The sequence below is a fragment of the Podarcis muralis genome, chromosome 4 (assembly GCF_964188315.1).
Source record: "Podarcis muralis chromosome 4, rPodMur119.hap1.1, whole genome shotgun sequence".
In the NCBI taxonomy this organism is placed as follows: domain Eukaryota; kingdom Metazoa; phylum Chordata; class Lepidosauria; order Squamata; family Lacertidae; genus Podarcis; species Podarcis muralis.
The window spans coordinates 63,330,140-63,353,454 of NC_135658.1; the positions used below are offsets into that span (position 1 = coordinate 63,330,140).

Consider the following 23,315-nt stretch of genomic DNA (forward strand, 5'->3'; position numbering starts at 1 on the left):
CATGTGTCTTTTGAAAGTCATAATGAAAGCTCATAATGTAGCTAGCTAATTCAGTAACTTCACCTTAGTTAATTCTTCAGGTTCAGCCCTCAGATCAGCATGCTTTAGAATTAGCCAGGCTAGGACTGGATTGTGGGACTGATTGCTGAGGTTAGTGATCACTGACTAATTCAGTGCAATATGCTGCTGTTGCTCTTAGTTAATATCCTTAAATATACACTCCAAACTGAAGCGGCCATTCCACACAGTGTACTTATATTATTGGATTATATGGAAATAGAGTGGGCCCTCATCTTGATGAACACTAAAAATTTAAATCAAGAGCTCTTTTAATAATTAACTTGAGTGCTCATGCATCAGGAGCAATGAAAAAGTAGGAGAGGGGTTAGCAAAATTCAGTGGTAACTGCTTCTAGTCCATTAAGAAAGGAGCCAAATCAGTCCTCCATAATGCTTAATCTTGTTAAACTGCAGCAGCTAATGGAAGGCTTTTTATTAAAAGCCATATGTCTGTGGAATCTTAAGTGTAGGAGAAGATATGACAACAACACTCACATGGTGACATTTTCCGTAATATTCTCTAGGAGTCGAGAAAACCTTTCTTCTGACATTTCTTTGATAATGAACAATGGAGTTCTGAGTAGATGTATATCGATTCTTATCATGGATGTTAAAAAGTGCAACTCGGTCACATACATGCTTACACAGATGTAAGCCTCATGTGATCAACAACCCTTAAAACAGTATTCATAGGATTGCAAACCCTTTCTTTCTTGTAGACACTTAAATCATTACTACAGTATAGCAGTATGTTGCCGAATAGCAAAAGGAACTAAAACAAAATAAGTCTCATTTGTAGCACCTGAAGCAATGAGGCAATGGAACACAGATGCTATGTCTCTGAGGTATCGTACTGCAGCTCACAGCCTTATGCTACCATTTACACTGCGAAGTTAATAAAAACACAGTCTTTGGATATCTCCAGCCAACAGGGGCAGTGCCAGGTTTGAGAGGGCACTGAGGCCAGAAGTATTGCCAGGAGGACACACAAAAAGTGGGGGTTGAGGAGGGTCATTTGGGAATCATTTGAGAAATGTTAGTAAGTATGGATACCTCACCCCCGCCACACCTGCTGCAAAAAGTGGAAGAACTGTAGCTCAGTGGTAGAGCATCTGCTTTTCATGCAAAAAATCCCAGATTCAATTCTCAACATCTCTAGGTATTGAAATCCTGGAAAGCTGCAGGCAGCCATTGTAGATAATACTGAGCTAGATAGATCAATCAATGGTCTAACTCACTAGAAGGCAGCTTCCTAAAATCCCACTGAGGCCCTTCAAAAGATTGGGTAATCTTGCACTGCAGGTCTGCCAATGAGCAGATGAAGTTGTCACCAAAACAACAGCTGAGAAGTAAGGGTGACATAGTCATTTAAAGGCCCACCTCTCTCTCCCTCCCCACTTCCCCAATTGGTCCAGCGGCACAGTCAGTGCTCTTGACTACAGTGGTACCTTGGTTTACGAACTTCATCCGTTCCGGAAGTCCGTTCTTAAACCAAAGCGTTCTTAAACCAAGGCACACTTTCAGATAGAAAGTAATGTAAAATGGATTAATCCGTTCCAGACTTTTAAAAACAACCTCTAAATCGTCAATTTAACATGAGTTTTATTATCTAACAAGACCATTGATCCATAAAATGAAAGTAATCAATGTACTGTACTATAAAATAAGTAAAGCAGTATTGTAGATGACAAAAATAAAAATTAAAAAAATTCTTACCTGCACTGATGATAGTCAATGTTTGCATGGGGGGCTTTTATCCATTTCCGCAGTCACACAATCAATCAATCAATCAATCAATCAATCAGTAGCTGAACTGGAATCCACACAGATGCCCCCCCCCCACGCTGCTGCAGGAAATGCTCCCTAGAGCGCGCACTTCCCACAGCAGCATGGGGGGGGGGGAGTTGCACGCCCACCAACAAGATTGGAACATAAGTCTTAGTTTAATTTGTTGAATCATTTTATAAAGGTCAATGCGGGTGTTCATGGCTGAATATTTCTGGGTAGGGGCAAAATTTAAGCCTAAGTCCAGCACTTCTATCTCCCTAGGAGAGAATGCTCAGCTTGACAAATTTACCAGTTACCTGTTCTTCCCTTTGCCCCCAAGCTTGAGAAAATTTTGCCATGTTCTTTGTTGTTTAGGTTCAGATACAGATTCGAACGAACTTCTACTAGATATGCTACTTGCACTAACCCCTAAATTAGTCAGGCTTGTTGCCCTCTGGGTGTTCCTAGTTTTTTTGCTGTTGAAGGATCTATTGCGATTTTCATTTTTGGGCCAGACACATATTCTATTATTTGCATAATCATCTCTATCCCTAATGAACTTTTTCCTTTTGTAAATTTTTAACTCCCTATTAAACACACAGTCATAGACTCCCTCAAGGTTCTTTATCTCTTTATCATATGTTGCTTTATCGCTCCCTTTCTTTAGGTCTTTTTGGATTTTATCTGTCTCTGAGTCTATTCTATCAACTTCAGATTTTGTTTTTGAAATGATTAACTGCATTAGGTCAATCACACACCTGTTCAATATGCCCGTCCATTTCGTTATAAAATCCTCATCTCCTTTATAAAGGCTTGGCTGTTTAATAACCCTTAAACCCCTAGGAATCATGTTCGACCTTATGCATTCTGATAGGGTTGAGGCATGCGAATATGCCCTAATTCTTTTCTGATTCAAATCATATAAATCCTCTATGTAGTTAACCATATCACTTCCTCCTTCCTCCTCTGAAGGACAACGGAAGCATGGCACTCAAAACAGAAGTGCACCCCCGAACAGAGTACGTTCAGATACCCAAAAAAATATGCAACCCGGAACACTCATTTTCACATTTGAAGTGTTTGTAATCCAAAAAGTTTGTTAACTAGGCTGTTCGTTACCCCAGGTACCACTGCACGCCCTGGCTTGGCATGGGCAGAGACCTGCCCCCAGCTCATTCAGTCATGAGGAGAGTATTTCAGAGAAGAAACTCCTGGTGAATTTATCCTATAATATTATGAAGGGTACTTGCAAGTGCTATTTATTATTATTATTATTCCTTAAATACAGAGTAAAAAAAATCATTTTATCTGGCATATGAATGTGATGGGCATTGCTAGTAGCCTTCATTATTTCAATCTATGCTAAACGTTTTCTCATTTTTCTCTGCCAACAACAGTTGTAAGAAGTACAGTAAAGGGAAGTGCACTCCTATCTTTCTCATCTATCTCAGATTTTGGTAGAAAATTTGTTTTGTTTCCCCTGCCAATAATAAAAATGTTGAGGTGGTATTTCCCCCCCCCCCTTTCCTATTGTCCAAACACACGCAAAATGACACATTTCAGTGACTCTAATTCAGATGGCTTGTGAAGCATAGCAATCTCTTGTGCCACATAAAGGATTTGCATAAAAATGAAAAACAGGCTGGAAAAATACCTTCAGTCCTGTTAGCATGTTGGTTATGTTCCTGCAGGGAAATCACTCAGTACACTTGGCTGATTCTTTTGTTTTACCTGGGTATGAAAGAAGTATGAGTGGTTCAGGTGTGAGTGGCTTTTAAAAAAACAAAAACAAAAAAACCAGGAAGAGAATCCAGAGTATGGGATAAGCAGACCTTTACACAGGGGAAACTTACAGAGAGCCCATTAATGCTGGATGGATATAATCTTCCCTTCAAACCACACTTTGATTTCCTTTTGCAGTTAAAGCGAAGCACCTTGTAAGAATTTTCCTTTTTTATGATTTGTATGGAGCAGGGAGATGACTGCTTGAATGTTTTGCTTATTGATCAGGCACAGAAAGACATCCAGCATGTATGTTTAATATTGTTTGAACTCAGGAGTATATAATATTTGTGAGGAGCTTAATCTTTTCAGCTTCTATGAATGAACAGAATATGAATTCTGCTATGAAATTGCGTTGCCAGTACTTGGTGGTAGAAAGAGGACATGTGGAGGGGAAAGTGATAGCCTTTGAAGAACACACGACTTTTGAAGTAGAGATAAAATGACCTAGTGAAGGAGGAAAAGGTTGAAACAAAAAAGAACGAGTGGGTGTTATAATGGGAAGAGAGCCATCTCAGTGGAGACTTTATCTGGAACACAGCTATCTGATTAAACAAAGTGAATTTTAGGAAGGCAAGATGTAATATTTGAAGAAGAAACTCTTTGTGTCTTTAGGTATCTAGTTTACTCCACAGTTTTTGCTCTCCCTATGAGCAAAATGTGCTTGTTGCACAGTAGGCCTCTATATCATACCACAGATAGGTCTACTTGGGTACCATGTTGTGGGTCAACAAACATTCAAAGTTTTCTGAAGCATGTGGAACTTCTTGTGAGGTTCTTTGGATGACGCTTTTTGGCAGAAATCCTAGGTGGGGAGTCCAGTCCAATACAATATATTGGATCTTCATCTCTGGGGCAACTTCTGTGACCCTGGCTATACCAACATCCTAGGCCCAATATCAGTAGTTCTAAATGGGTGTGTGCCATGGGATACAGTTTCAGGGCATGCAGAAAAGAAAAAGCATGGATTTCCATAGTCTTCTCAGCTGATTCCCCAAACCTGGAGCTGACAGAAACCCCTCTTATTTCCTTCCCATTGTTCCCAATGGTAGAGAAATAGGAAACATAGCTGAAAACCAGAAAAGGGACATAGGAGCCCAGCAGGACAATGGGTAAGACAATTTGACCACTTTCTGAGTTCCCGCCACCACCTTAGGATTGCTCAGTTGTAGCATTATATTCGAACAATTGCAAAAGAGAAATCTGAACACAGAAAGAAGCAGACATTTTCTATTATTTTGTTTCTACAAGTGAGAGCACTTGGCAGCACACATTTAAAAGGGTGGTTAAACAAGTTCCCTGGAGACTTCTTGGGAAATGTTAATTTAATATGAGGTAAATTAGATACCTAAAGACATACGTTTTTTCTTCGGACATAATGTTAATTCAAACCTAAAATGTCACAAAAGGCTGTCCTACTTGATAATGGTCTATATCCTGGTGACTAAGGTAGATGACGATAGTTAAATCCACAGTAATCCTGCCTGTGATTCTATTTATTACTTCCTTCTTTCAGAGAGAAATTTGATTCACTGCACATTTAAAGGCAAACGCAGTGAAATCACGCTTCCAAGATATTAAGTGAACTCGAATACGGTCATCCTTCAAAATTTGTAAATTTCTGAATTTTACAATGCCAAGTAATGTGTACAAAAATGCATAGACTAGGCTAAAGTGTACATATAAATGCTTATATTATTGGAAGCAGACAAAAATGCATTTCATTAATGAAAATACCTTAGCAAAAAAATGTGTAAATCAGGCAAAATTGCATAATAAAGATGTATCTTAGGAGGAATTTGCAATGAAATGCTGATAGATTTTCGCGAGGACTTAAAAAATACCGCAAATTACTGTGGAAATGTAGAAAACTGGAAACTAGGGGGGAAATGTGAAACTGAGCAAAAACAAAATTTATAAATTTATACATCCGTACTTGACACATATTATATAACTGAATGTTTTATATATTCCAAATAGAGGAGCTTACTGTGGGCAATGAGTTTTCTCCTCAAACTCTCTCATGTAGTTATCCCTAATAACCTCTAGAAAGGGAAGAAAATGCACCCACAGCTTCAGTAGGTGTTCTCTGAGGTTCAGAAGAGTTTTTAAATCCCGCAGCTAGAAAGTGTTAACTTTTGAGCCTTACACTTTACACTTCTGCTGTGAAGAAACAGAGAGACACCAGAAGCTTGAGGCGAAATTGTTTTGGATGCTAGCTCATCAGGAAGTTTCTGTTCTGAAATTCTCCACAGGGCTGACAAGAGAACTCACACAACCAAATACAATAAATCAATAAGCTTTTAGAGCTTGTTTTAAATGGAAACTATTAACAGTTGAGAAAAACATATGGGGGGAAGTAATGGGGGGGGAAGCAGGGAGCAAAAAATTAACAAATCAAGACACACAAATGCGTGCAATACACCAAAGCAAATAAAAACATTTGACCTTATTTTTGGCAAAACATCAAATGATGGAGAAGGGGATCAAATGACAGGAAGAACAGAGAGGAACATATTGCATAAAATATAAGGGGGAAGTAGGTCACACACAAAAACCATAATTTTAAAAATCCATGAATGTTATCAGCATTATATGCATACATTCTGTATATTCTTGTGTAAACACTCATATTTGCTTTATAAAATAAGGGAGAAAACTGCTAGCACTGTTGCCATGGTTACCACACTCAGAAATAACAGAATGGCGTCAGTGTACGTTATTTTATACCTTACAACGTTTGAAGTGCATGCTATGGACTATTTTTAATACTTTGTTTTCTCAGATACAGTACAGCTTGTGTTCCAGACAAACAGGAAAATCACAGGATTTGTGTTATCATTGCCTGCTTGAATGTGATCTGGAATGCTGGCTTTCCCAAAAGTATGCTGCCTGTTAGAAAATGTCATCTAAAAACAATGCTGAATAATTATCAAACCACTAAATAAAGCAAAATCCATTTGAAAATGACAGTGTTTTGTTTTGTTGTTTTGTTTTGTTTTGTTATTTAACTCAAGATTTCTCGTGTAATAGCAATTTATAGAATGATCCTACATATGTTTAGTCAGTAACAAGTTATACTGAGTTCAATGGGACTTGCTCCCAGGTCTATGTGTCTATGATTGTGATGTTAGTGTTCTTGTTCAATGTAGATTCTTCAAGATTACCAGTCACCAAATGACATTATTTCCCCAGCATAACCTGCCAACATACTTACAGAAATTTCATGCCCAAAAGTTTCTTTCCATGTATAACACCCTGAAACCTGTGGAAGAAAGGTAAAAACCAACATGAAAAATGAAACAATATGGACAAACAAGTTACTAGATCTATCCCATCATATGATAATTGCTTTTCACTGTGATGTGGGATGCACTCTTCTTCAGCACTTCTCCACTTGTTTTTCTATACCCTAGTCCCAATATCAGATCCACCCCCCCCCCCAATGACTGTTACCTAAAAACCTCAGGAAATCCTAGGCATGCATCTTCCATGTCACATTTAGTTTGGTCCTTCTGTTAAATGTTCACCTGTTTGCAATTCATTATATCCTATGGTTTGTCAGTGACTTGTTCAGCTCTACTTAGTTATATTGACCTATGTTCCTTATCCATCCACCCATAGATGCATAGGTACTTTCATACATGATTTCCCTTACCTTCTTTGGAAATGAATAATGAATTGATAAAACAACCCATAAGTGCTTCATATATAGAGCTGCTCTACACAAGAACACTACACAAACATTGGAGGTCAATTTTTTTACAATGCCGTATATTCGATTACAAACGTAAATTATTATTTCCCCAAATAATCTCAAAACAAAGCAAAACTCTATTGCAAAGAAAAGCGGACTGGATGCAACTTAAATACGAATACTTGAGTCTTGTAATTAATACATGTGGGTGTTTCAGGCTAGCTAAGAGATTCCGACAGAATAAAATGTGAACAGATGAAACCTTCCCACCGTTTTGTTTTTTGTTTTGGTGTTATAAAATGGCTTCTTTTGCTTTTAGAGGCTGTAAGGTACAGGAGGGGCAAGAGTTCACACAAAAGTACGTAGGGAGGAGTTATGCACAGGAGGTTTAAAAGTTTAAAATGGGTTATGTTGCACAGAAGGGTCCAAAGTTCATTGTGGAAACCTGGCAATTAAAGCGAAATAAAATTTTAACCAAGACTCTCCTCTCCTCTTGCTCTAATTGGGTAAAAATCAGAAGAGGGGGTGAAAAAATGTATATAATTCAAGATGCATGACAGGAAAGGGGCTGAAACACAGTAAAAGAGCTGGAATGGCACAGTTGAGACCCCATAGCAGGGAGGAGTAAGGCTGCAAAGGGACCCAGAAGTGGACCTGAAAATAGATAATATTAGCTTGTTTACAGCAACTGAAAATACAACTAGATGAATATGTCTCTATGTATTTATTTTTAGGGGTATCTACTGAAACTGCAAAATTGGTTTATTTTCCCTAAAATATATTTTTCTCAAAAAATTGTTTCACCTGTTACCTTACTAAAATTCTAAGTAAAAGCACAGTGTGTTTGGGGAAAAGTTAGCCAAGGGTCTTTTTAATCACCTTTGTGCCTATGTGCCATACTCCTCTGCCCAAATTCCAAAAAAATTAATGGCTTTTTAATGAAAGCAGCCAGGGGGACTGGAAGGTATTGACTTGGAGGAGCAAGAAGGAGAAGGTTGGTTTGGCTAGCTTGCTTGGCTCTGTTTTTTACTCAATAAAATTTAGTTTGTTTGTTTTTTAAAAGCATGTGGTTCTGCCTTAGAGGCATGCTGTTGCCAGCAGGCATGTTAAAGTAGTGTTCACTTTCATAATACATTTGTATTGTTTCACTGTCCCATTTTTTGTGGATTGTTTTACTGTACACCACTTGCGCAAGTTGTGTATAAATGCCTAAAACAAAAGAAAAGGGAAACCTTTCTTCTGCTTCTGTCCATTAGAAAAAGACAGAAACGCCCTTTGTTAGGCTGTAATCCTATATACACTTAGCTGGGAGTAAGTTCAATTGAACTCAGTGATGTTTACTTCTAAATATGAGGAGGAGGAGGAGGAGTTTGGATTTGATATCCCGCTTTATCACTACCCGAAGGAGTCTCAAAGCGGCTAACATTCTCCTTTCCCTTCCTCCCCCACAACAAACACTCTGTGAGGTGAGTGGGGCTGAGAGACTTCAAGAAGTGTGACTAGCCCAAGGTCACCCAGCAGCTGCATGCGGAAGAGCGGAGACGCGAACCCAGTTCCCCAGATTACAAGTCTACCGCTCTTAACCACTACACCACACTGGCTCTGAAAAGAAAAGGATTGCACATTACACACTTGTGAACAGAAGTGGTTTACCAAATTTGAATTTTAAAACGACACATTGTAATTTCCCCCCAAAATAAATAATGTTACCCTACTCAGAGCTACATTTTGCAAAGCTGCTTCACCCACAAACCCTTCCACTACATCATACATGTTTTTTCTCTCATACTCAACCTACAAAGAGCATTTGTTTTGCACAATTGGTTTTGTCAAGGACCTAACAGAGGGTGAGGTGGGGAGATAAGGATCCAAACTGCGAACAAACTGGACTGCTGCATATGTGCCAAATATAAAATGAATGGTCAATCAAGGATTAATCAATATTTTTTCCCCACTGATAAAAAAAATGGATGTGTCTAAACCGTGGCTTGTACCTCTAATATTATTGGGACATTAACAATGGAGGCATTACAGGGGACTCGACAGAATCAGAGTTCCCTGGATAGAAAAGAATGTGTAAACTCAATGTTAGCTTTACCCTGAATGTTGTCCAAAAGCATTGCAGGAGACATGCATTGAATGACCCACATACCCTTCATTTTCCTGCACTGCGGCTTTATGCATGCCTATTACATACTGGATTCTGTCTCATGTGTATAAACAACAAAAACACCTTCCAGCTTAGAAACAGCCCATCCTGCTGACCTACTTGCTATAAAGGAGAGTTTGGTGCACTGTATCCATGCATTTGAAATATGTCAGTTGAGGTAGGCATCAGATCTTCTCTCTATGAGAAGAAGACCACTGGATTTGTGTGCCTTTCTTCCCACAGTATATTCTATTCTTTCTAGGAAACGATGTGTTGATTTAAGCATCCACAGTGATTATTGCATTGCTCCTGCTGATGAAACAGGACCGATAAATTATTTGGAATCAAGTGGATGAAGGCACAATACTGGATATGCTTAGCATGACACAGAACAGAGAAAGTCTTTCCCTCGAGCTAAAAGTTATGTCACGGCAAAATTTCTAAGACAGCATCATTATGGTTTTCCTTTACTGTAACACACATCAAAGCTTACAAACTCATTTTAGGATGCATCTGGAGTCTGAACTAAGAAAAGAGTTGGTTCATTAGCCTGAAATATAACATAATAAAATGTAAATGCTGCCCTGTGCCCATGCTGCACTGTAAAATGTGGTTAATAGACACCGCTCAAAAACAGCACATCTGTGTGTCGCAACTGATGCCATGTTGTGCAACTTGGTCTATAATAGGGCACTTATGTTTTCATGGAAAACAATGAGATTTGCAGCTTTCCTTGGTGATAATATGTTTTTTAAATGCCATTTTGGGAAGCCAGTCTCAAAACCAACCTCATATCAGAATGAATAATTGCATTGGAAATAGTAAATAATTTATCAGAGGGATGCAAACTGCCCAGGAAAGTATCGATTAACAATTAATTGTGATGTGGCAGCCTTTATATTTAGATATGTCCAGGGTTGGACTATGTCAATTCTTCATCCATATGGCACGTTAGAATTGATTATCTATGTCTGATCTCCAGGTCTGGATGCTCGAAATCTGCAAATGGCTGGAAAAGAGAGCAGATTAATTCTTTTGCCACTTAGCTCTCTTCTGTTGAGTGCTGGTTCAGCCCCAGAGACACTCATGCTTAGAAGCCTGGGAGAGTAGAGACAGTTGAGGGAAAAGGGAAGTTAATTGGTGAAACCACTGCATTAGCTTTCCCATCCTACTCCCTTCTCCTGTCACTTGGCTTCCTGGGACTTGTGTACATGCTAGCTTAGCTTTGTAATTGGAAAGAAAAAAAGGCTCATGTCAGCATGAGCCCCAAGAGTCCAGTGAGAACAGAGTGGGAAATAGTGGTCAAGCCCCAGCTAGGATGAGCTGCAAGTTATAAAAAATACAAAAAAGGTCTGTTGGATCAAACCAAAATCCATCTCAGCCAGAGTCTGTTGGCATCATTGGACAACCAGCAGACTCTGGAAAGCTTACATGCAAGTTGTGAAAGCAAGACATCCTCAGTTCTTTCAGCCCAGCATCTGGGACACATATTTTGCCATCTTTGGACTTGGAGGTCTCATTTAGTTATCCTGGCTAAGTGCTGTTGATATGGCTATACTTTGTACATTTTTTTAAAAAAAGCAAAAAAAAAATAGGTTTTTATGAAAGTCAGGGGAAGTGTCTGTTTTGGGGTAGCACCTATGGTAGCAACTATTTCTCCAGTACCTGTTTTGACTGTAGCTGATTTAGCTTTGTGTAACCAGGAAGTAATTTTTCCTACCATGATAATAAGCAAGGACAAAGAGTTTCTTTCAGTCCATAGACAAAACCAGAACAGTACTTTAAGATGATTGCTTGTAACGGCCAGATGTCGTCTGATGCACCAAACAAACAAACAGTCAAACAAATATAAAGCAAGCAGGCATCCTTAACACCAAGAAACTGCACTTTTTTGTTCAAATGGGTTACTTTAGGCACTTGTCCTACCTCACCCCTGCACAGCCAACCTGAACTGCACAACTTGTAAATATAGTTATAATATCTTGAAAACCACTGTACATGAGGTTACAACTTTTTGACATCCTCATGTTCCTGTAGCTTAGATGAACTTTTGCCTAAAAACAAAGGAATGGCCTTTTGAAAAAAGGTCACCCCGGAATCAATAAATCATGTTTTTGTATATGAAACTATATAATGTATTATGTAAATATACATAATAATTATAATTATGTATTATAATACAGGAGAAATAGAGCTTGCAAATTTTCTAATACTTGTACAATGTTTTGTACGTTGTACATTACTTCTTATTGCTTAGAATAAATCAAGTTTGCCGTTTGTCTTTGTTTCTGCTGCAAGACTATAAAGTTCCCACACCACTTTGATTGCACGTTCTGTGCACTGATTATTTCTTGGTATCTGGAGGATGGATGGCTCCTGCTTCCAGTGATTCTCCAATACCCGCAATGCTTGTATGTGAGGTTTCAATATTTCTGAAAAGTTGTTGAAGTCATTTTCATTGAGTTACCTATATGGTGATTCCGACTTTTCATTTTGGGGTGACCTTTTTTCACAAGTGAGAAGAATTAGTCTTCTTTATGATGCAGGAAATGGGTTTGGGGGGATCAAAAGTTATAACCCTAATGTAAATATTGATTGTGGGAATGGGCTCCAGGAATACTCAAGGTTCATTGAGTTTCTATCCAATGCTCAGTAGATGAAAGAGTAACTGAACATGGATGGGGAACCTGTAGTCCTCCAGATGTTGACAGAGTCCCTAGCCAGATCTAGTCACCTCTGTCAATGATAAAGGATGACGGGAGTTGTAACTGAATAACATCTGGAGGGCCATAGGTTAGCCATCTTTCATTTATATAGTGTGAATTTGATGAGTATCTTTGTTATCATTAAGTCATGATGAAGATAGAAAACCAAATTGCACCTGGCATTTTTAAAGACACACATTCATTTTCAGTATTTTTAATAGCACCATTTGACATCTTCCAGAGAAATCCAGATCAGAAACTGGGGGGGGGGGGTATGTCCATGTTCATTCTTTTGGAATTGCAGACTGCAGTGAAACAACAGTGTCCCTCTGTGTGAATGAGGGCTGCTTTTATTCCATCATTTCTGAGGAGCCTCATGACAGCAACAATCAACAAAATGGGGGGGGGGGTATTTAAGAAGTCATATTACTAAATCCTTTCTGAACAGAAACTATCCAACAAAATACAGAGACAGCATCTATTTTAGAAAAAACCTAAGTGTCCTCAAAGCTATATTATTTTCAAAGCACTGCTCAGGAGGGGAGAAAGAATGCAAACTTCACTTCAAACAATATTTTTTTCAAGAAAAAAAAATCTTTGTCCGGAAACTTTCTAAACTCCAGCTGACTGTTTAAATGGAGGAAATAATTTGATTTATTAATCCAAAGAGAGCAATGAGCAAGCACGCTGGAGAGCATTATGCAAGGAGCAGTGGGGTTCAGCAGTGTTAAACGACCAAAGGCATTCTGGTGTTGCAGAAGGTGAAACATTTTCTTTCTGGGATTAAGAAGTGTGAAAAGCTGCCAGCAAAAATGAGATGTGGTGTAAGCAGTCTGGTTCAAATCTCCCCCATGCATGTTTTGATCTAGAAGAGATAGTACAAGTGGTGTTAACACTCATGGTTAGGCCCCTGACAGCCATGACTGAACATGCTGCTGGTGGTGGTTTGCTATTCCTGCCTTTGTCAGTTTGCCTGATCAACATGGTTGCAACAGATGGATATGTTCATTTCAAAAAGGACTGTATTCCAACAGAGACAAATTCCAGAACAGAAGCTGTGCTGCTTTGCAGTCATAGAGACAAGAACCGCTGTGAAGCCTGTGAGACTAATTGGTTAAACTGTAGCATGGATCCACCTGTCACGCACATGTATGAATACACAGCAGTTGGGACAGAGCCGCACCGTTGAAGCTAGTAATGGAAGTATATAATGCTACTTTATTTGAATAATGATACACTGGTACCAATTGAAGCCACTACTACCATTTTCTTTTACCCTGGAAGTTTCAATTCATGATGGGGACGTGTTGCAGTTGCTAAGTGATGAGCAAAATGTTCTTTGCGTCTACTCAGCATTTTTCATCATCTATACAAGCATTCAATCCTAGTATGGAAAAAAAGATCCCAGTTTCCTGGAATGTATCCCAGCACAATTGAAGACTTGAACAGGGGTGATTTCACACTGTCATTTAGTCTGAGTCAGTGGTGGAGCGTCATGCTCCAGCACTGGGGGGCAGATAGCAGGTGGGGGCGGGGCTGGTGCGTGTCCCATGGGCGGGGTGCATCACCCGCAGGGACGTGGCACACGTCCTGGAGGCGTGGCGTGCCGCCTGGGGGCGTGGCGCCCAGCATGGGTGAGGGGCAGCCGCAATGGCACCCTGGGGATTGTACTGCCGGGGGCGGGGCACTCCTCCCGCACTCCTCTTCCTCTGCCAGTGGTCTGAGTCATTCTTTGGGGGGCCCAAAGGTGCCAGGGGAAAACATTCTTATCCCAAGCCTTTGCCTAATTAAACAATCTATGGCCTTTTAAACTGTGGAGAGGGGTTATTATTTTGTTTGCTAATATGTTATGTATTTTTGTATTGCAAACCACCCTGTGATCCTCAGATGAAGGGCGGTATAGAAATTTAAATAATAGTAATAGTAATAATAATAATAATTCAACAACAACAATAATAGTTGATCCAAGCATCCTTCTAGACCCTGACAGATATACAGACTCTGACCAAGAGGCTGATCTAGAAAGCCATGGTGGCCCTGGGATGGACAAACAACGTTCTGGTGGAAGCTCATCAGCAGTAGAAACAGCACCAAGAAGAAAGAAGATCGAACTCAGCAAAGAGGACTCATTTGCAGCATAAGAGACAGGCCTTTCCCTTGCAGAAGATGAAGCGCTAGTATTACATCTGCTCAACAACCAAAGCTAATTCCCCCGGTTCCCACTCTTATTTCAAAGCTATTTTGTCTTTGTATCAGAAAGCCACCTGTCCAATTTGGTTGCCAATAAATAAATATTGCCACAAACATTTCTGAGATCATGGTCTTTCCAGCAAGTGGCTCTTGTCCAGGTTTGTTAATTGTCTTACTTTAAATGTTGTGAGGATCTTATGCCCTTTTAAAATGTGGGGGGTTTTTTTGGGGGGGGGGTTATTGGGTTGGGTTGTTTTTATTTTGATTATGTATTTTGTGGTTTTCTATTTTGGTTTTATTCTGTGAACCGCCCTGAGACCTCCAAGTATAGGGCGGAATAATAATAATAATAATAATAATAATAATAATAATAATAATAGGCTAACATATAAAAGGCCAAAATATGGCTGAGCTATAACACTACTACCAGAGCAGAAGAGATGAGCCCCAACACCATGTAGAGAGATCTGTGGTGGCCAACATAATATGGTGCTGCTCTCCCAAAGTGGGTGTGACTGCAGCATACCTGGATGGGGATGGGGAGGGGAGGGGCAGGATAGAGGCAAGGTTGGGTGGCACAGGTGGAGTCAATGTGACACTCCTGTTGGTGCACCAGTGCAGCCCCCCCCCCCATCACCCATCCTCACCCCAGCTGCTTCCAAGTAAACCGATGCTGGTATCATAAAAGCACCTCTACAGCTCTGCCCTACTACAGCAGCCAATAGTGACAGAGATCATATTGTTACAGGTTTGTGGGTGCTAAATGCCTGGGTTCAGTAAACCTTAGCATTTAATTAGAGCTTGTGTGTTGGAACCAGGAAAGAGACAGATTCATGTGTGTTGAAGATAGTTCCATGCGTGCACCAGATGCTTCTAACCCAGGCTTCCTCAACCTCGGCCCTCCAAATGTTTTGAGACTACAATTCCCATCATCCCTGACCACTGGTCCTGCTAGCTAGGGATCATGGGAGTTGTAGGCCAGAAAGATCTGGAGGGCCGGGGTTGAGAAAGCCTGTTCTAACCCTTTATTTAGCATGTGTGAAAGACTAGTTCAGTTAGGCAAACTGTCCAAGTTGTGTGTTTGATGTTTCTTAATCCTAGGAAATCAACATGAGTAAAAAGGGTAATGGAGTTGGCCCAATTTTCTCTGAGGTGATGGCCTGGGAATAATGGATCCATTAGCACATCAAAGGGGTTCCATCTTAGCCAGAGTTAGAAAAGGTAGAGACAATTAAAGGTTTGGGGGAACTATGTGATGTAAGCTGAAAGGAGGAAGTTGGGGGCAGAGAAAGGCCTTTTTCCCCTATTTTTTTTGCTGCTGGGCTGTAAGGCTGAAGAGCGGAAACCTATTGGAAAGGCTGAAGAGCGGAAACCTATTGGAAAGTGATGCTCTGAACAACTCCATCTAGACTTAGGTTGTATATATGTGTAAATAAACTATACATGATAAAGATACCACAGTCTCCACTGTGTCTCATTGTCCAAAAGGAAGCACAAACACTGAGTAAAGTGACCCTGCAAGCCTTGGAATCTCACACCACTCGGAGAATGAGATGGTGTGTCACAATCTGTAATGCAGCAGTGTGATGTTATACCCCAAAGCTATTCACTAGGAGATACTGTACAGATCATCAAACTGTTCACAGGTTCTACCCTGCATTCATATTGCATGCCCTGCCACCCCCAGCTCAATGGGGGCGATCTCTTAAAAGGGAGCCTGTGGGTGAGCAGCTGCCCATACAAATGGGCCCCCTACATGACTGGCATTCCCAGGCACATAGTTTGAAGCGCTCTGAAGGTATACTGAGATCTACAGTGATATTCTCCCATGATTTGCAGTAGATAAATAAAGGTTTCTGGCTTTCAGTAATTTAGAATGGCAAGTGAAATTGGAACAGGGGAAAAAGATCCATGTTTCATTCTCATGGTTTTTGTTTTTTTGTTTTGGTCTGTCTCAATGTTCACTAAGCCTCACTTGCAAAATAAGATAAGAAGTAGCCGCCCACCTGCCAGGAGATCAGGTAAGCCCTACTACCTGCTACTGCCCCGTTATAAGGGTGATAGAGGAATGTGGAGCCAGCACAGATAGGCATCTCAAGGTGGGCTTCAAAATGAAGCTGATCAAGCAGCAGGGTAGGGGAAAATAAACAAGAGTCATCTGCTCCAGGTCAGCATGGAAGCTATCCTTCAATTGTGGGGAGGGACTGATTAGAGAAGCCTGGGAAGGGAGTAGATGAACAAAATTTATTCCTGGCACAAGAACAGACCAAAGCTAAATAACAAGTCTAGACACAGGAAATTTCTGAAGATGTCCAACAGTGAGAGGGGCTTTATATACTGAAATTTACCAATAATTTGGGTAATTAAGTCCTCATTTTTTTGCATCATATTGACATGACAACATATTTCCTTGGGAATACATGAAGACCCAGAGTTTCAGGTCCAGATAACAGCAACTTACTCTCTGTCAGTCTAACCTGTCTCACAATTTGAAAGAATCTTTTTTTTTTTTTTAAGTACATTGGTGGAAGTGGGAGATACAAATGGTACAACCACAACAAAGAAGATAATAGTCGATTGCCTTGGGAAAGATATAAGTAGAATTATTTCTAATGTCAAGAGAATCTCTGGAGTAGATTATCATAATTGTAGGACCCATTGGCAGTTTCCTATGTGGTTTTGTAAAAGAAATAGAAAGGCTGTGTGATTCAGAAGGCCACATCTGCCCACACTCTTAAAAAGCATTTCAAAAATTTGAAAAACTAATTCTCATTGACCTAGATGGAGCCAAAGTAAGGGTTTGTCACTGATCAGTCTTCAATGGGCATGGCAATTGTTCCACAGTGCAACGTCAACACAGAGTACACTACGATAACAGAATGAAACTATTCTAAAAGTATCTCAAGAGCTGCACAGCTATTTGAAACTACTTCTGCATTCCGCATCCTGCTATTCCACTGTCAGCAGGCAAGGGTGTTTCTGAGCTCTGAGCCTTAGCAGAGTTGCTGTTAAAAGAGCAAGCAGGAGTGCAAGAGTTTCTCCAAGGCATTGAGCAATCAAAAGTCAAGCTTAAATAATTAAAAGTGCAGTTCTATCTAACGCTACATCATGAAACAGCAAGCCCCCAAATCCTGGATTTTGCCTTTGCTGTAAGAGTACACTTTCTACTGACCTCAATACAGGGATGAAGGGAAGCGGAGCCATATGAAAGAGCAGGTGTGTTGTTTTTTTAAAGAGACAAGTATTTTTTGAGATTGGGGGTGGGGGAGGTCAGCGCAAGGGAGTCATGGAAGGAGATTGGCAGCAGTGTGCAGTTCAGAATGGAAGGCTCTGTCCTGAGAATTTTTAAAAGGCATTTTTACTATGGGGTAATGAACTCAAAAGGGCACTTTAAAATCACGTGAAATGGCATTTTTAATCTTGATTTTATACAATTAAGCACAAATAAAACCAACAAACGTGTTCCTTTATTAAACCCATTTGTGTCTTCATTGCAAAGTATGAGGGCAAACTGCTTTCTTTTAATCACTTGTGTAACACTTTTTATTATTGATTTTCTTCTGACTTCGTATCTCTTTTTGGAAATGTGTGACAGACTTTAATGTTTGAAATGGTATGGGGGGGGGAATCTTAGTCTGAACAAATCAACACAACAATGAACTGCATAGACATAAAACATAAAATGTTTTCTTCATTCCTGTGTTGCGTTATGTTTACTTGCAACAAACAAGTCTAGACTATGTTGGGAATGGGTGTGCTAACCCATAAATCAATAAAACAAAGCACAAGATCATTGTAATAAGCAATACTGTAGTTTGCCTCCCCACCATTCATGCCTCTGGCTTTCAGGTACAAAAGGCTTAGCTGTGCCAATATATATTAAGTACATCTAGCTTGTCTACTTGTTAATGATTCTGTAATCCCTCTTCAGGCATTATTCCTAAATGGGCTTTATTTACTTATTTTGTTTGTCTGTTTGTCTGTTTATTTGTTTGTTTGACTTCTATATCACCCTTCATCATAAGATTCCAGCCTCCCCCCCAAACCACCTGTGTGTCTTCACACCCACAACCTTCCCATGTTAAGCAGGACTGTCTGGAGGCGGAGTCTAAGGACACTTGGGTTAGGGGTCTCAGTTACATGAATGGTTGTCAGTGTGTTCATCTACTGCATTATCCAAAATGCATTGTAGGAAAATTGGGGGAGGGAGGCACGACAATATATACTTCTAAAAAAATATTGGCATATCCCTAGTTGTATCAATAACTTGACTGGGAGCATGTGCATTAGCTTTTGTCCCTCCCTCCCCAAATTTTCCATGCAATGCCACATTCTGTTGCCGGGAGATATGGTTGTTGCTTGCCATTTTCTTGCCTCTCCACTATTCCACTATGTTTTCCATGGAGGCAAAAGTGTGTGTTTTTCCATTTTGAAAAGACATACAAATTTAAGAGGATGAATCTGTTCAGTGATGTCCTGGAGCAAGAACCATGTTGAACCATCTTCCTTTCTACCTCAATAGCAATTTCCATAATTCAAGACAACTGGAAAGACCTTGCTATTAATTCCATGATCTATTTTTAATTGGAGGTACTGCAGTTGAGTGTGTGTGTGTTTGTGTGTAGTGAGGGGAAAGAGGACTCTTGGTGTTGAAGCTGAAATTTATTTATGCCAATTTCATTTATTCATATTTACCTTTGGATCAGGATGCCCAAAGAAGGCCATATCAGTATGCTGCAGATGTATTGACTCTGCGTATCAGCCCTTGGCTTTTGTCACGCACTAACATTATATTCAATAGGAAATTATTTCAGGCTACCATCATTTGTCTACAGTACTTTGAAGAAAAAGGGTTTTCTCTACACACTACACACTAGAAGCAGGAAGGGGAATTCTTTTCTATGGTTTTATAATTACCTATCAAGCTAGTTTTTCCACTACAGATAATGCATTTGTGACAAGAGATAGGATTTTAAACATTTGGACACACACACCCCCGACTCTTCAACATTAAGTTTACAGAACAGCTTCCAATACAATAAACAAAGCAACAGCAAGTTAACATTTCCAACAAGTATAACAAACGGTGGCAGCCTAGTGAGTTAAAATTCCGGTTAAAAGCACAGCCAGTGTTTTGAATGAATTACAGTTTCCAAAGAGTCGTCAAGAAAAGCTTGGGGTACAATACTTGTCATCCAAATGGGTATTAGCATCAGTAAAATGACTAGGCTATCACATTTTCAGTATTGTTGCAGCTGGCAAGCCAACTTCAACTAATGCAAAGTGCTTCACGAACAGGAGCCACTTGGGCTTGCAACAATAAGACTGGATCACATACCCACGCTGTAGACCTGGTCCACAGTCCCATCTAGACTAAGCTGAACACCACGTCCCTGAGCAGAGATGGTATCAATAGTACCTCCCTCTTGTTTTGATTTGGCTTTAGTTCATTGGCCTTTATCTGTATGACAGTTGATAGAGAGAGGAGCCTGATGGAGCTGGCTTCCCAGCAGTTCTGCTAGAGTAGCTGGTCCCCCACCCCCACCCCCCACCCCTCTCTCTCTCTCTCTCTCTCTCTCTCTCTCTCTCTCTCTCTCTCTCACACACACACACACACACACACACACAGCTCCTAATAAAATTGCTAGTGAAAGAAAACAGGTGAGGGAGAAAAAAAGCCTGCTGGAGCTGGAATTTATAGTTTAAACTCTTATCTCTGACAAAGAAAAATCAACCGACATTCAGTAAAACCAGCTCATATAGAAGCCCTTCCTGACCTGATTTGATTCTTTAAAAAGATTTTTCAGCCTTTCTAAATAGGTATGAATTTCCAGAACGAAGGAGTGACCACTCAGAAGTGCCTAGCTTGCTTACCCTCTTGGTGCACTTCAAATGGGAAAGAGATCCTAAGTCAGGGAACCTCAGATGATCTAAAACACTGTGGTGGGTGGCTGGGGGCAGAGTAATGAAACCACCAGTTTAATACTGTATTTGGCTTTTGTTTGCTAGAATAAGGTGACTAGTAGTATGCAGCAGTAATGTTTCAAAATTTGCAGAGATACAGCATTTAATTTTGAACCTGTTGATGATAAAGGCCCTATTACACCTTCAAGTTCAAGTTGTTATTTTAGGTTTACTGGGCATAGGTGTATTTAGCAATATTATATTCTCTTCATCTTCATCTTCTCCTTCCTTAAAAGCATTCTGAAGAATTAACATTCTTACTTTACTGTTTCTTGGGGACTATGCTTAGAACTTAAACACACATTTCCTTAATGTAAAATAAAAGTGAAAAGATACAAAATGAGAGTGTTTCATTATGTTTCATTCTGCTTTTTTCCCTCTCTTGCCACTGGAGAATCTCATTACATATCCAGCAAAGGAAAAGCAAATGAGCCATGAAAGACCCCTGTAGCTTCCTTCACTGTTGAGAATAGTGCCAGACATTAACAAAAATGTTAATATTAGGTACAGCCTTTAATTCAATCAGTCATTGGCTTGCTAATAGCATATTATGAAGACAATCTCCTAAATAAGTGGAAGGGATGCCCATGAAGCTTTCCTCCCATATTGCAAAATAAATGAAAGGAAGGGTCATTTTCGACTTGCTGTTTTAAATCACCTCTCTTTGCCTGGACCACAGAAAACAAAATAATGAAGTTTAAATGGAAGACCTTGGAGATCAGTAACATTATGCTACCTGTAAGAAGTTACATCCATGATAGTTGCCCCCATGCTCCCAAAAGGAAGACATGTGATAATAAATGTGGTAAAGACTTGCAGCTTTATTAACTGTAACAAGGATCTGCAGCAAACAGGGCTGAATAACTCAATCCAAGCAGGCAGCTTATCTGGGGAAGAAAGATGGGAGCTTCTTACCAACACCCCTGGTTCTGAGCACCTGATCAATAAGTTAAGTTGTCCATGCCCTTCCTTAATTCCTCACTCAAAGTCAAGCTGAGTGAGCACTGTAATAGATGTGTGTTAATCTGTGTTTACAGTGGTACCTCGGGTTACATATGCTTCAGGTTACATACGCTTCAGGTTACAGACTCCGCTAACCCAGAAATATTACCTCGGGTTAATAACTTTGCTTCAGGATGAGAACAGAAATTGTGCTCCGGCGGTGCGGCAGCAGTGGGAGGCCCCATTAGCTAAAGTGGTGCTTCAGGTTAAGAACAGTTTCAGGTTAAGAACGGACCTCTGGAACGTATTAAGTACTTAACCCGAGGTACCACTGTATTTCTATTTCTTTCTAGATCATGGCATTAATAATAAGGATAGCATTAATATGACAGGACCCTCCATAATGAACTTTGCTGACCCTTGTACAAGCCTGATTCCAGCCTTGCCTCCTGTAAAGTATTCATCCTGACCAATCTATATATGACCTAAAGGTTAACACAAGCAAATTTAATTTCCAAGTACAGCGAGCCATCCACACAATGGTAAGGTGATTTGAAAGCAGACAGCAGACAAGAAATGGCCAAGTTCAGTTAAGGCAGGCATGGCCAAACTTGGCCCTCTAGCTGTTTTGGGAATACAACTCCCACCATCCCTAGCTAACAGGCCTAGTGGTCACGGATGATGGGAATTGTGGTCCCCAAACAGCTGGAGGGCTAAGTTTGGCCAGTCCTGAGTTAAGGGCTCACTATCAAAGTTTCTCACCCTTTTGTTAAGCAAACAGGATGGCCAGTTTTTAGTCCTTTTCTCACTAGGATGGGCAAGGTGAGAAATGAACAGGAATTTTTTTTGGGGGGAATTGCTCATCTCAAAGCCCCACCCTTCTCTACTAGGAGACATTAGCTAAGAATATTATTAAAATCCCAGCCTTTCCAGTAGTTAGTTAGCTATCCTAACTCCAATAAGGAATTCTCTTTCTCGCCGCTTTAAAGGAACAACACACTTCTGTTTCACTTTAAGGACAGGTATATTATTGTGTGTCAAGACCCCGAGGCCTCCCCCTTATGCTGAATAATAACACGTGGACACCATATTTTAGGTTAATGGGCAAAATTTAGGCCACAACTTTCTTGGTTACAGAATGTGAGCGGTATTGGCTTAGGCATTGGAATTGAACCAACTATATCTGACTCCTGTCCGCCTGCAGGAAGTCTCACAAGGGTTAACCACCAGTAGGGGGAGCCCTGTTGATGTACATCAACTCGGAGCTCCCCCCCAGGGTCACTGGAAGGTCGTGCCATGACCCTAGCCTCTACTCAGGCTTCGGACAGGAACCACAACCCCCGGATTCCTTTAATGGAATACCCTTTAGAATGGAGGGGCAGGTGATGGCCACACCACCCCTCACCCAAACCAGGTTTTACCAATGCCTGTGGGAATGTTCAGGGATGCAGGAGAGGATATATTGTCTGATTATATCCTTATCCAACTTGTGTTAACAAGTTCCCCAATTTCAGCAAAGTAATAAAGTAAAGGTAAAGGTACCCCTGCCCATACGGGCCAGTCTTGCCAGACTCTAGGGTTGTGCGCTTATCTCACTCTATAGGCCGGGAGCCAGTGCTGTCTGCAGACACTTCCAGGTCACGTGGCCAGCGTGACAAACTGCATCTGGCGAGCCAGCGCAGCACATGGAATGCCGTTTATCTTCCCGCTGGTAAGCGGTCCCTATTTATCTACTTGCACCCGGGGGTGCTTTCGAACTGCTAGGTTGGCAGGCGCTGGGACCGAGCAATGGGAGCGCACCCCGCCGCGGGGAGTCGAACCGCCGACCATGCGATCGGCAAGTCCTAGGCGCTGAGGTTTTACCCACAGCGCCACCCGCGTCCCCTAGCAGAGTAATACATTCCCCTTTATTTTAAGTTTGCAACGGTAGCGTTTGTTCAGGCTCGCTAAAGCCTCTATAATAACTATTCTGGTATTTCCCCCTTATTCCCTCATAAAAGAGAAGAGATGACACAGTCTTTTACAAAAGTATAAAAAGGAGTTTACTCACATTCTGGTCA

General features: G+C 40.5%; 1 long non-coding RNA gene across 1 annotated transcript in view; it reads right to left on the reverse strand.

The window, feature by feature from the left end:
• Nucleotides 1-3,423: 3,423 nt before the first annotated feature.
• The window catches only part of LOC114596203 (uncharacterized), a 516,878-nt gene continuing 496,986 nt past the window's right edge, over nucleotides 3,424-23,315 (reverse strand). Inside the window, exons 5-6 of the long non-coding RNA XR_013392622.1 lie at nucleotides 6,826-6,873; nucleotides 3,424-3,557 (exon numbers count right to left, since the gene is read on the reverse strand). This is a non-coding gene — a long non-coding RNA (uncharacterized LOC114596203). The remainder of the gene's footprint in view (nucleotides 3,558-6,825; nucleotides 6,874-23,315) is intronic.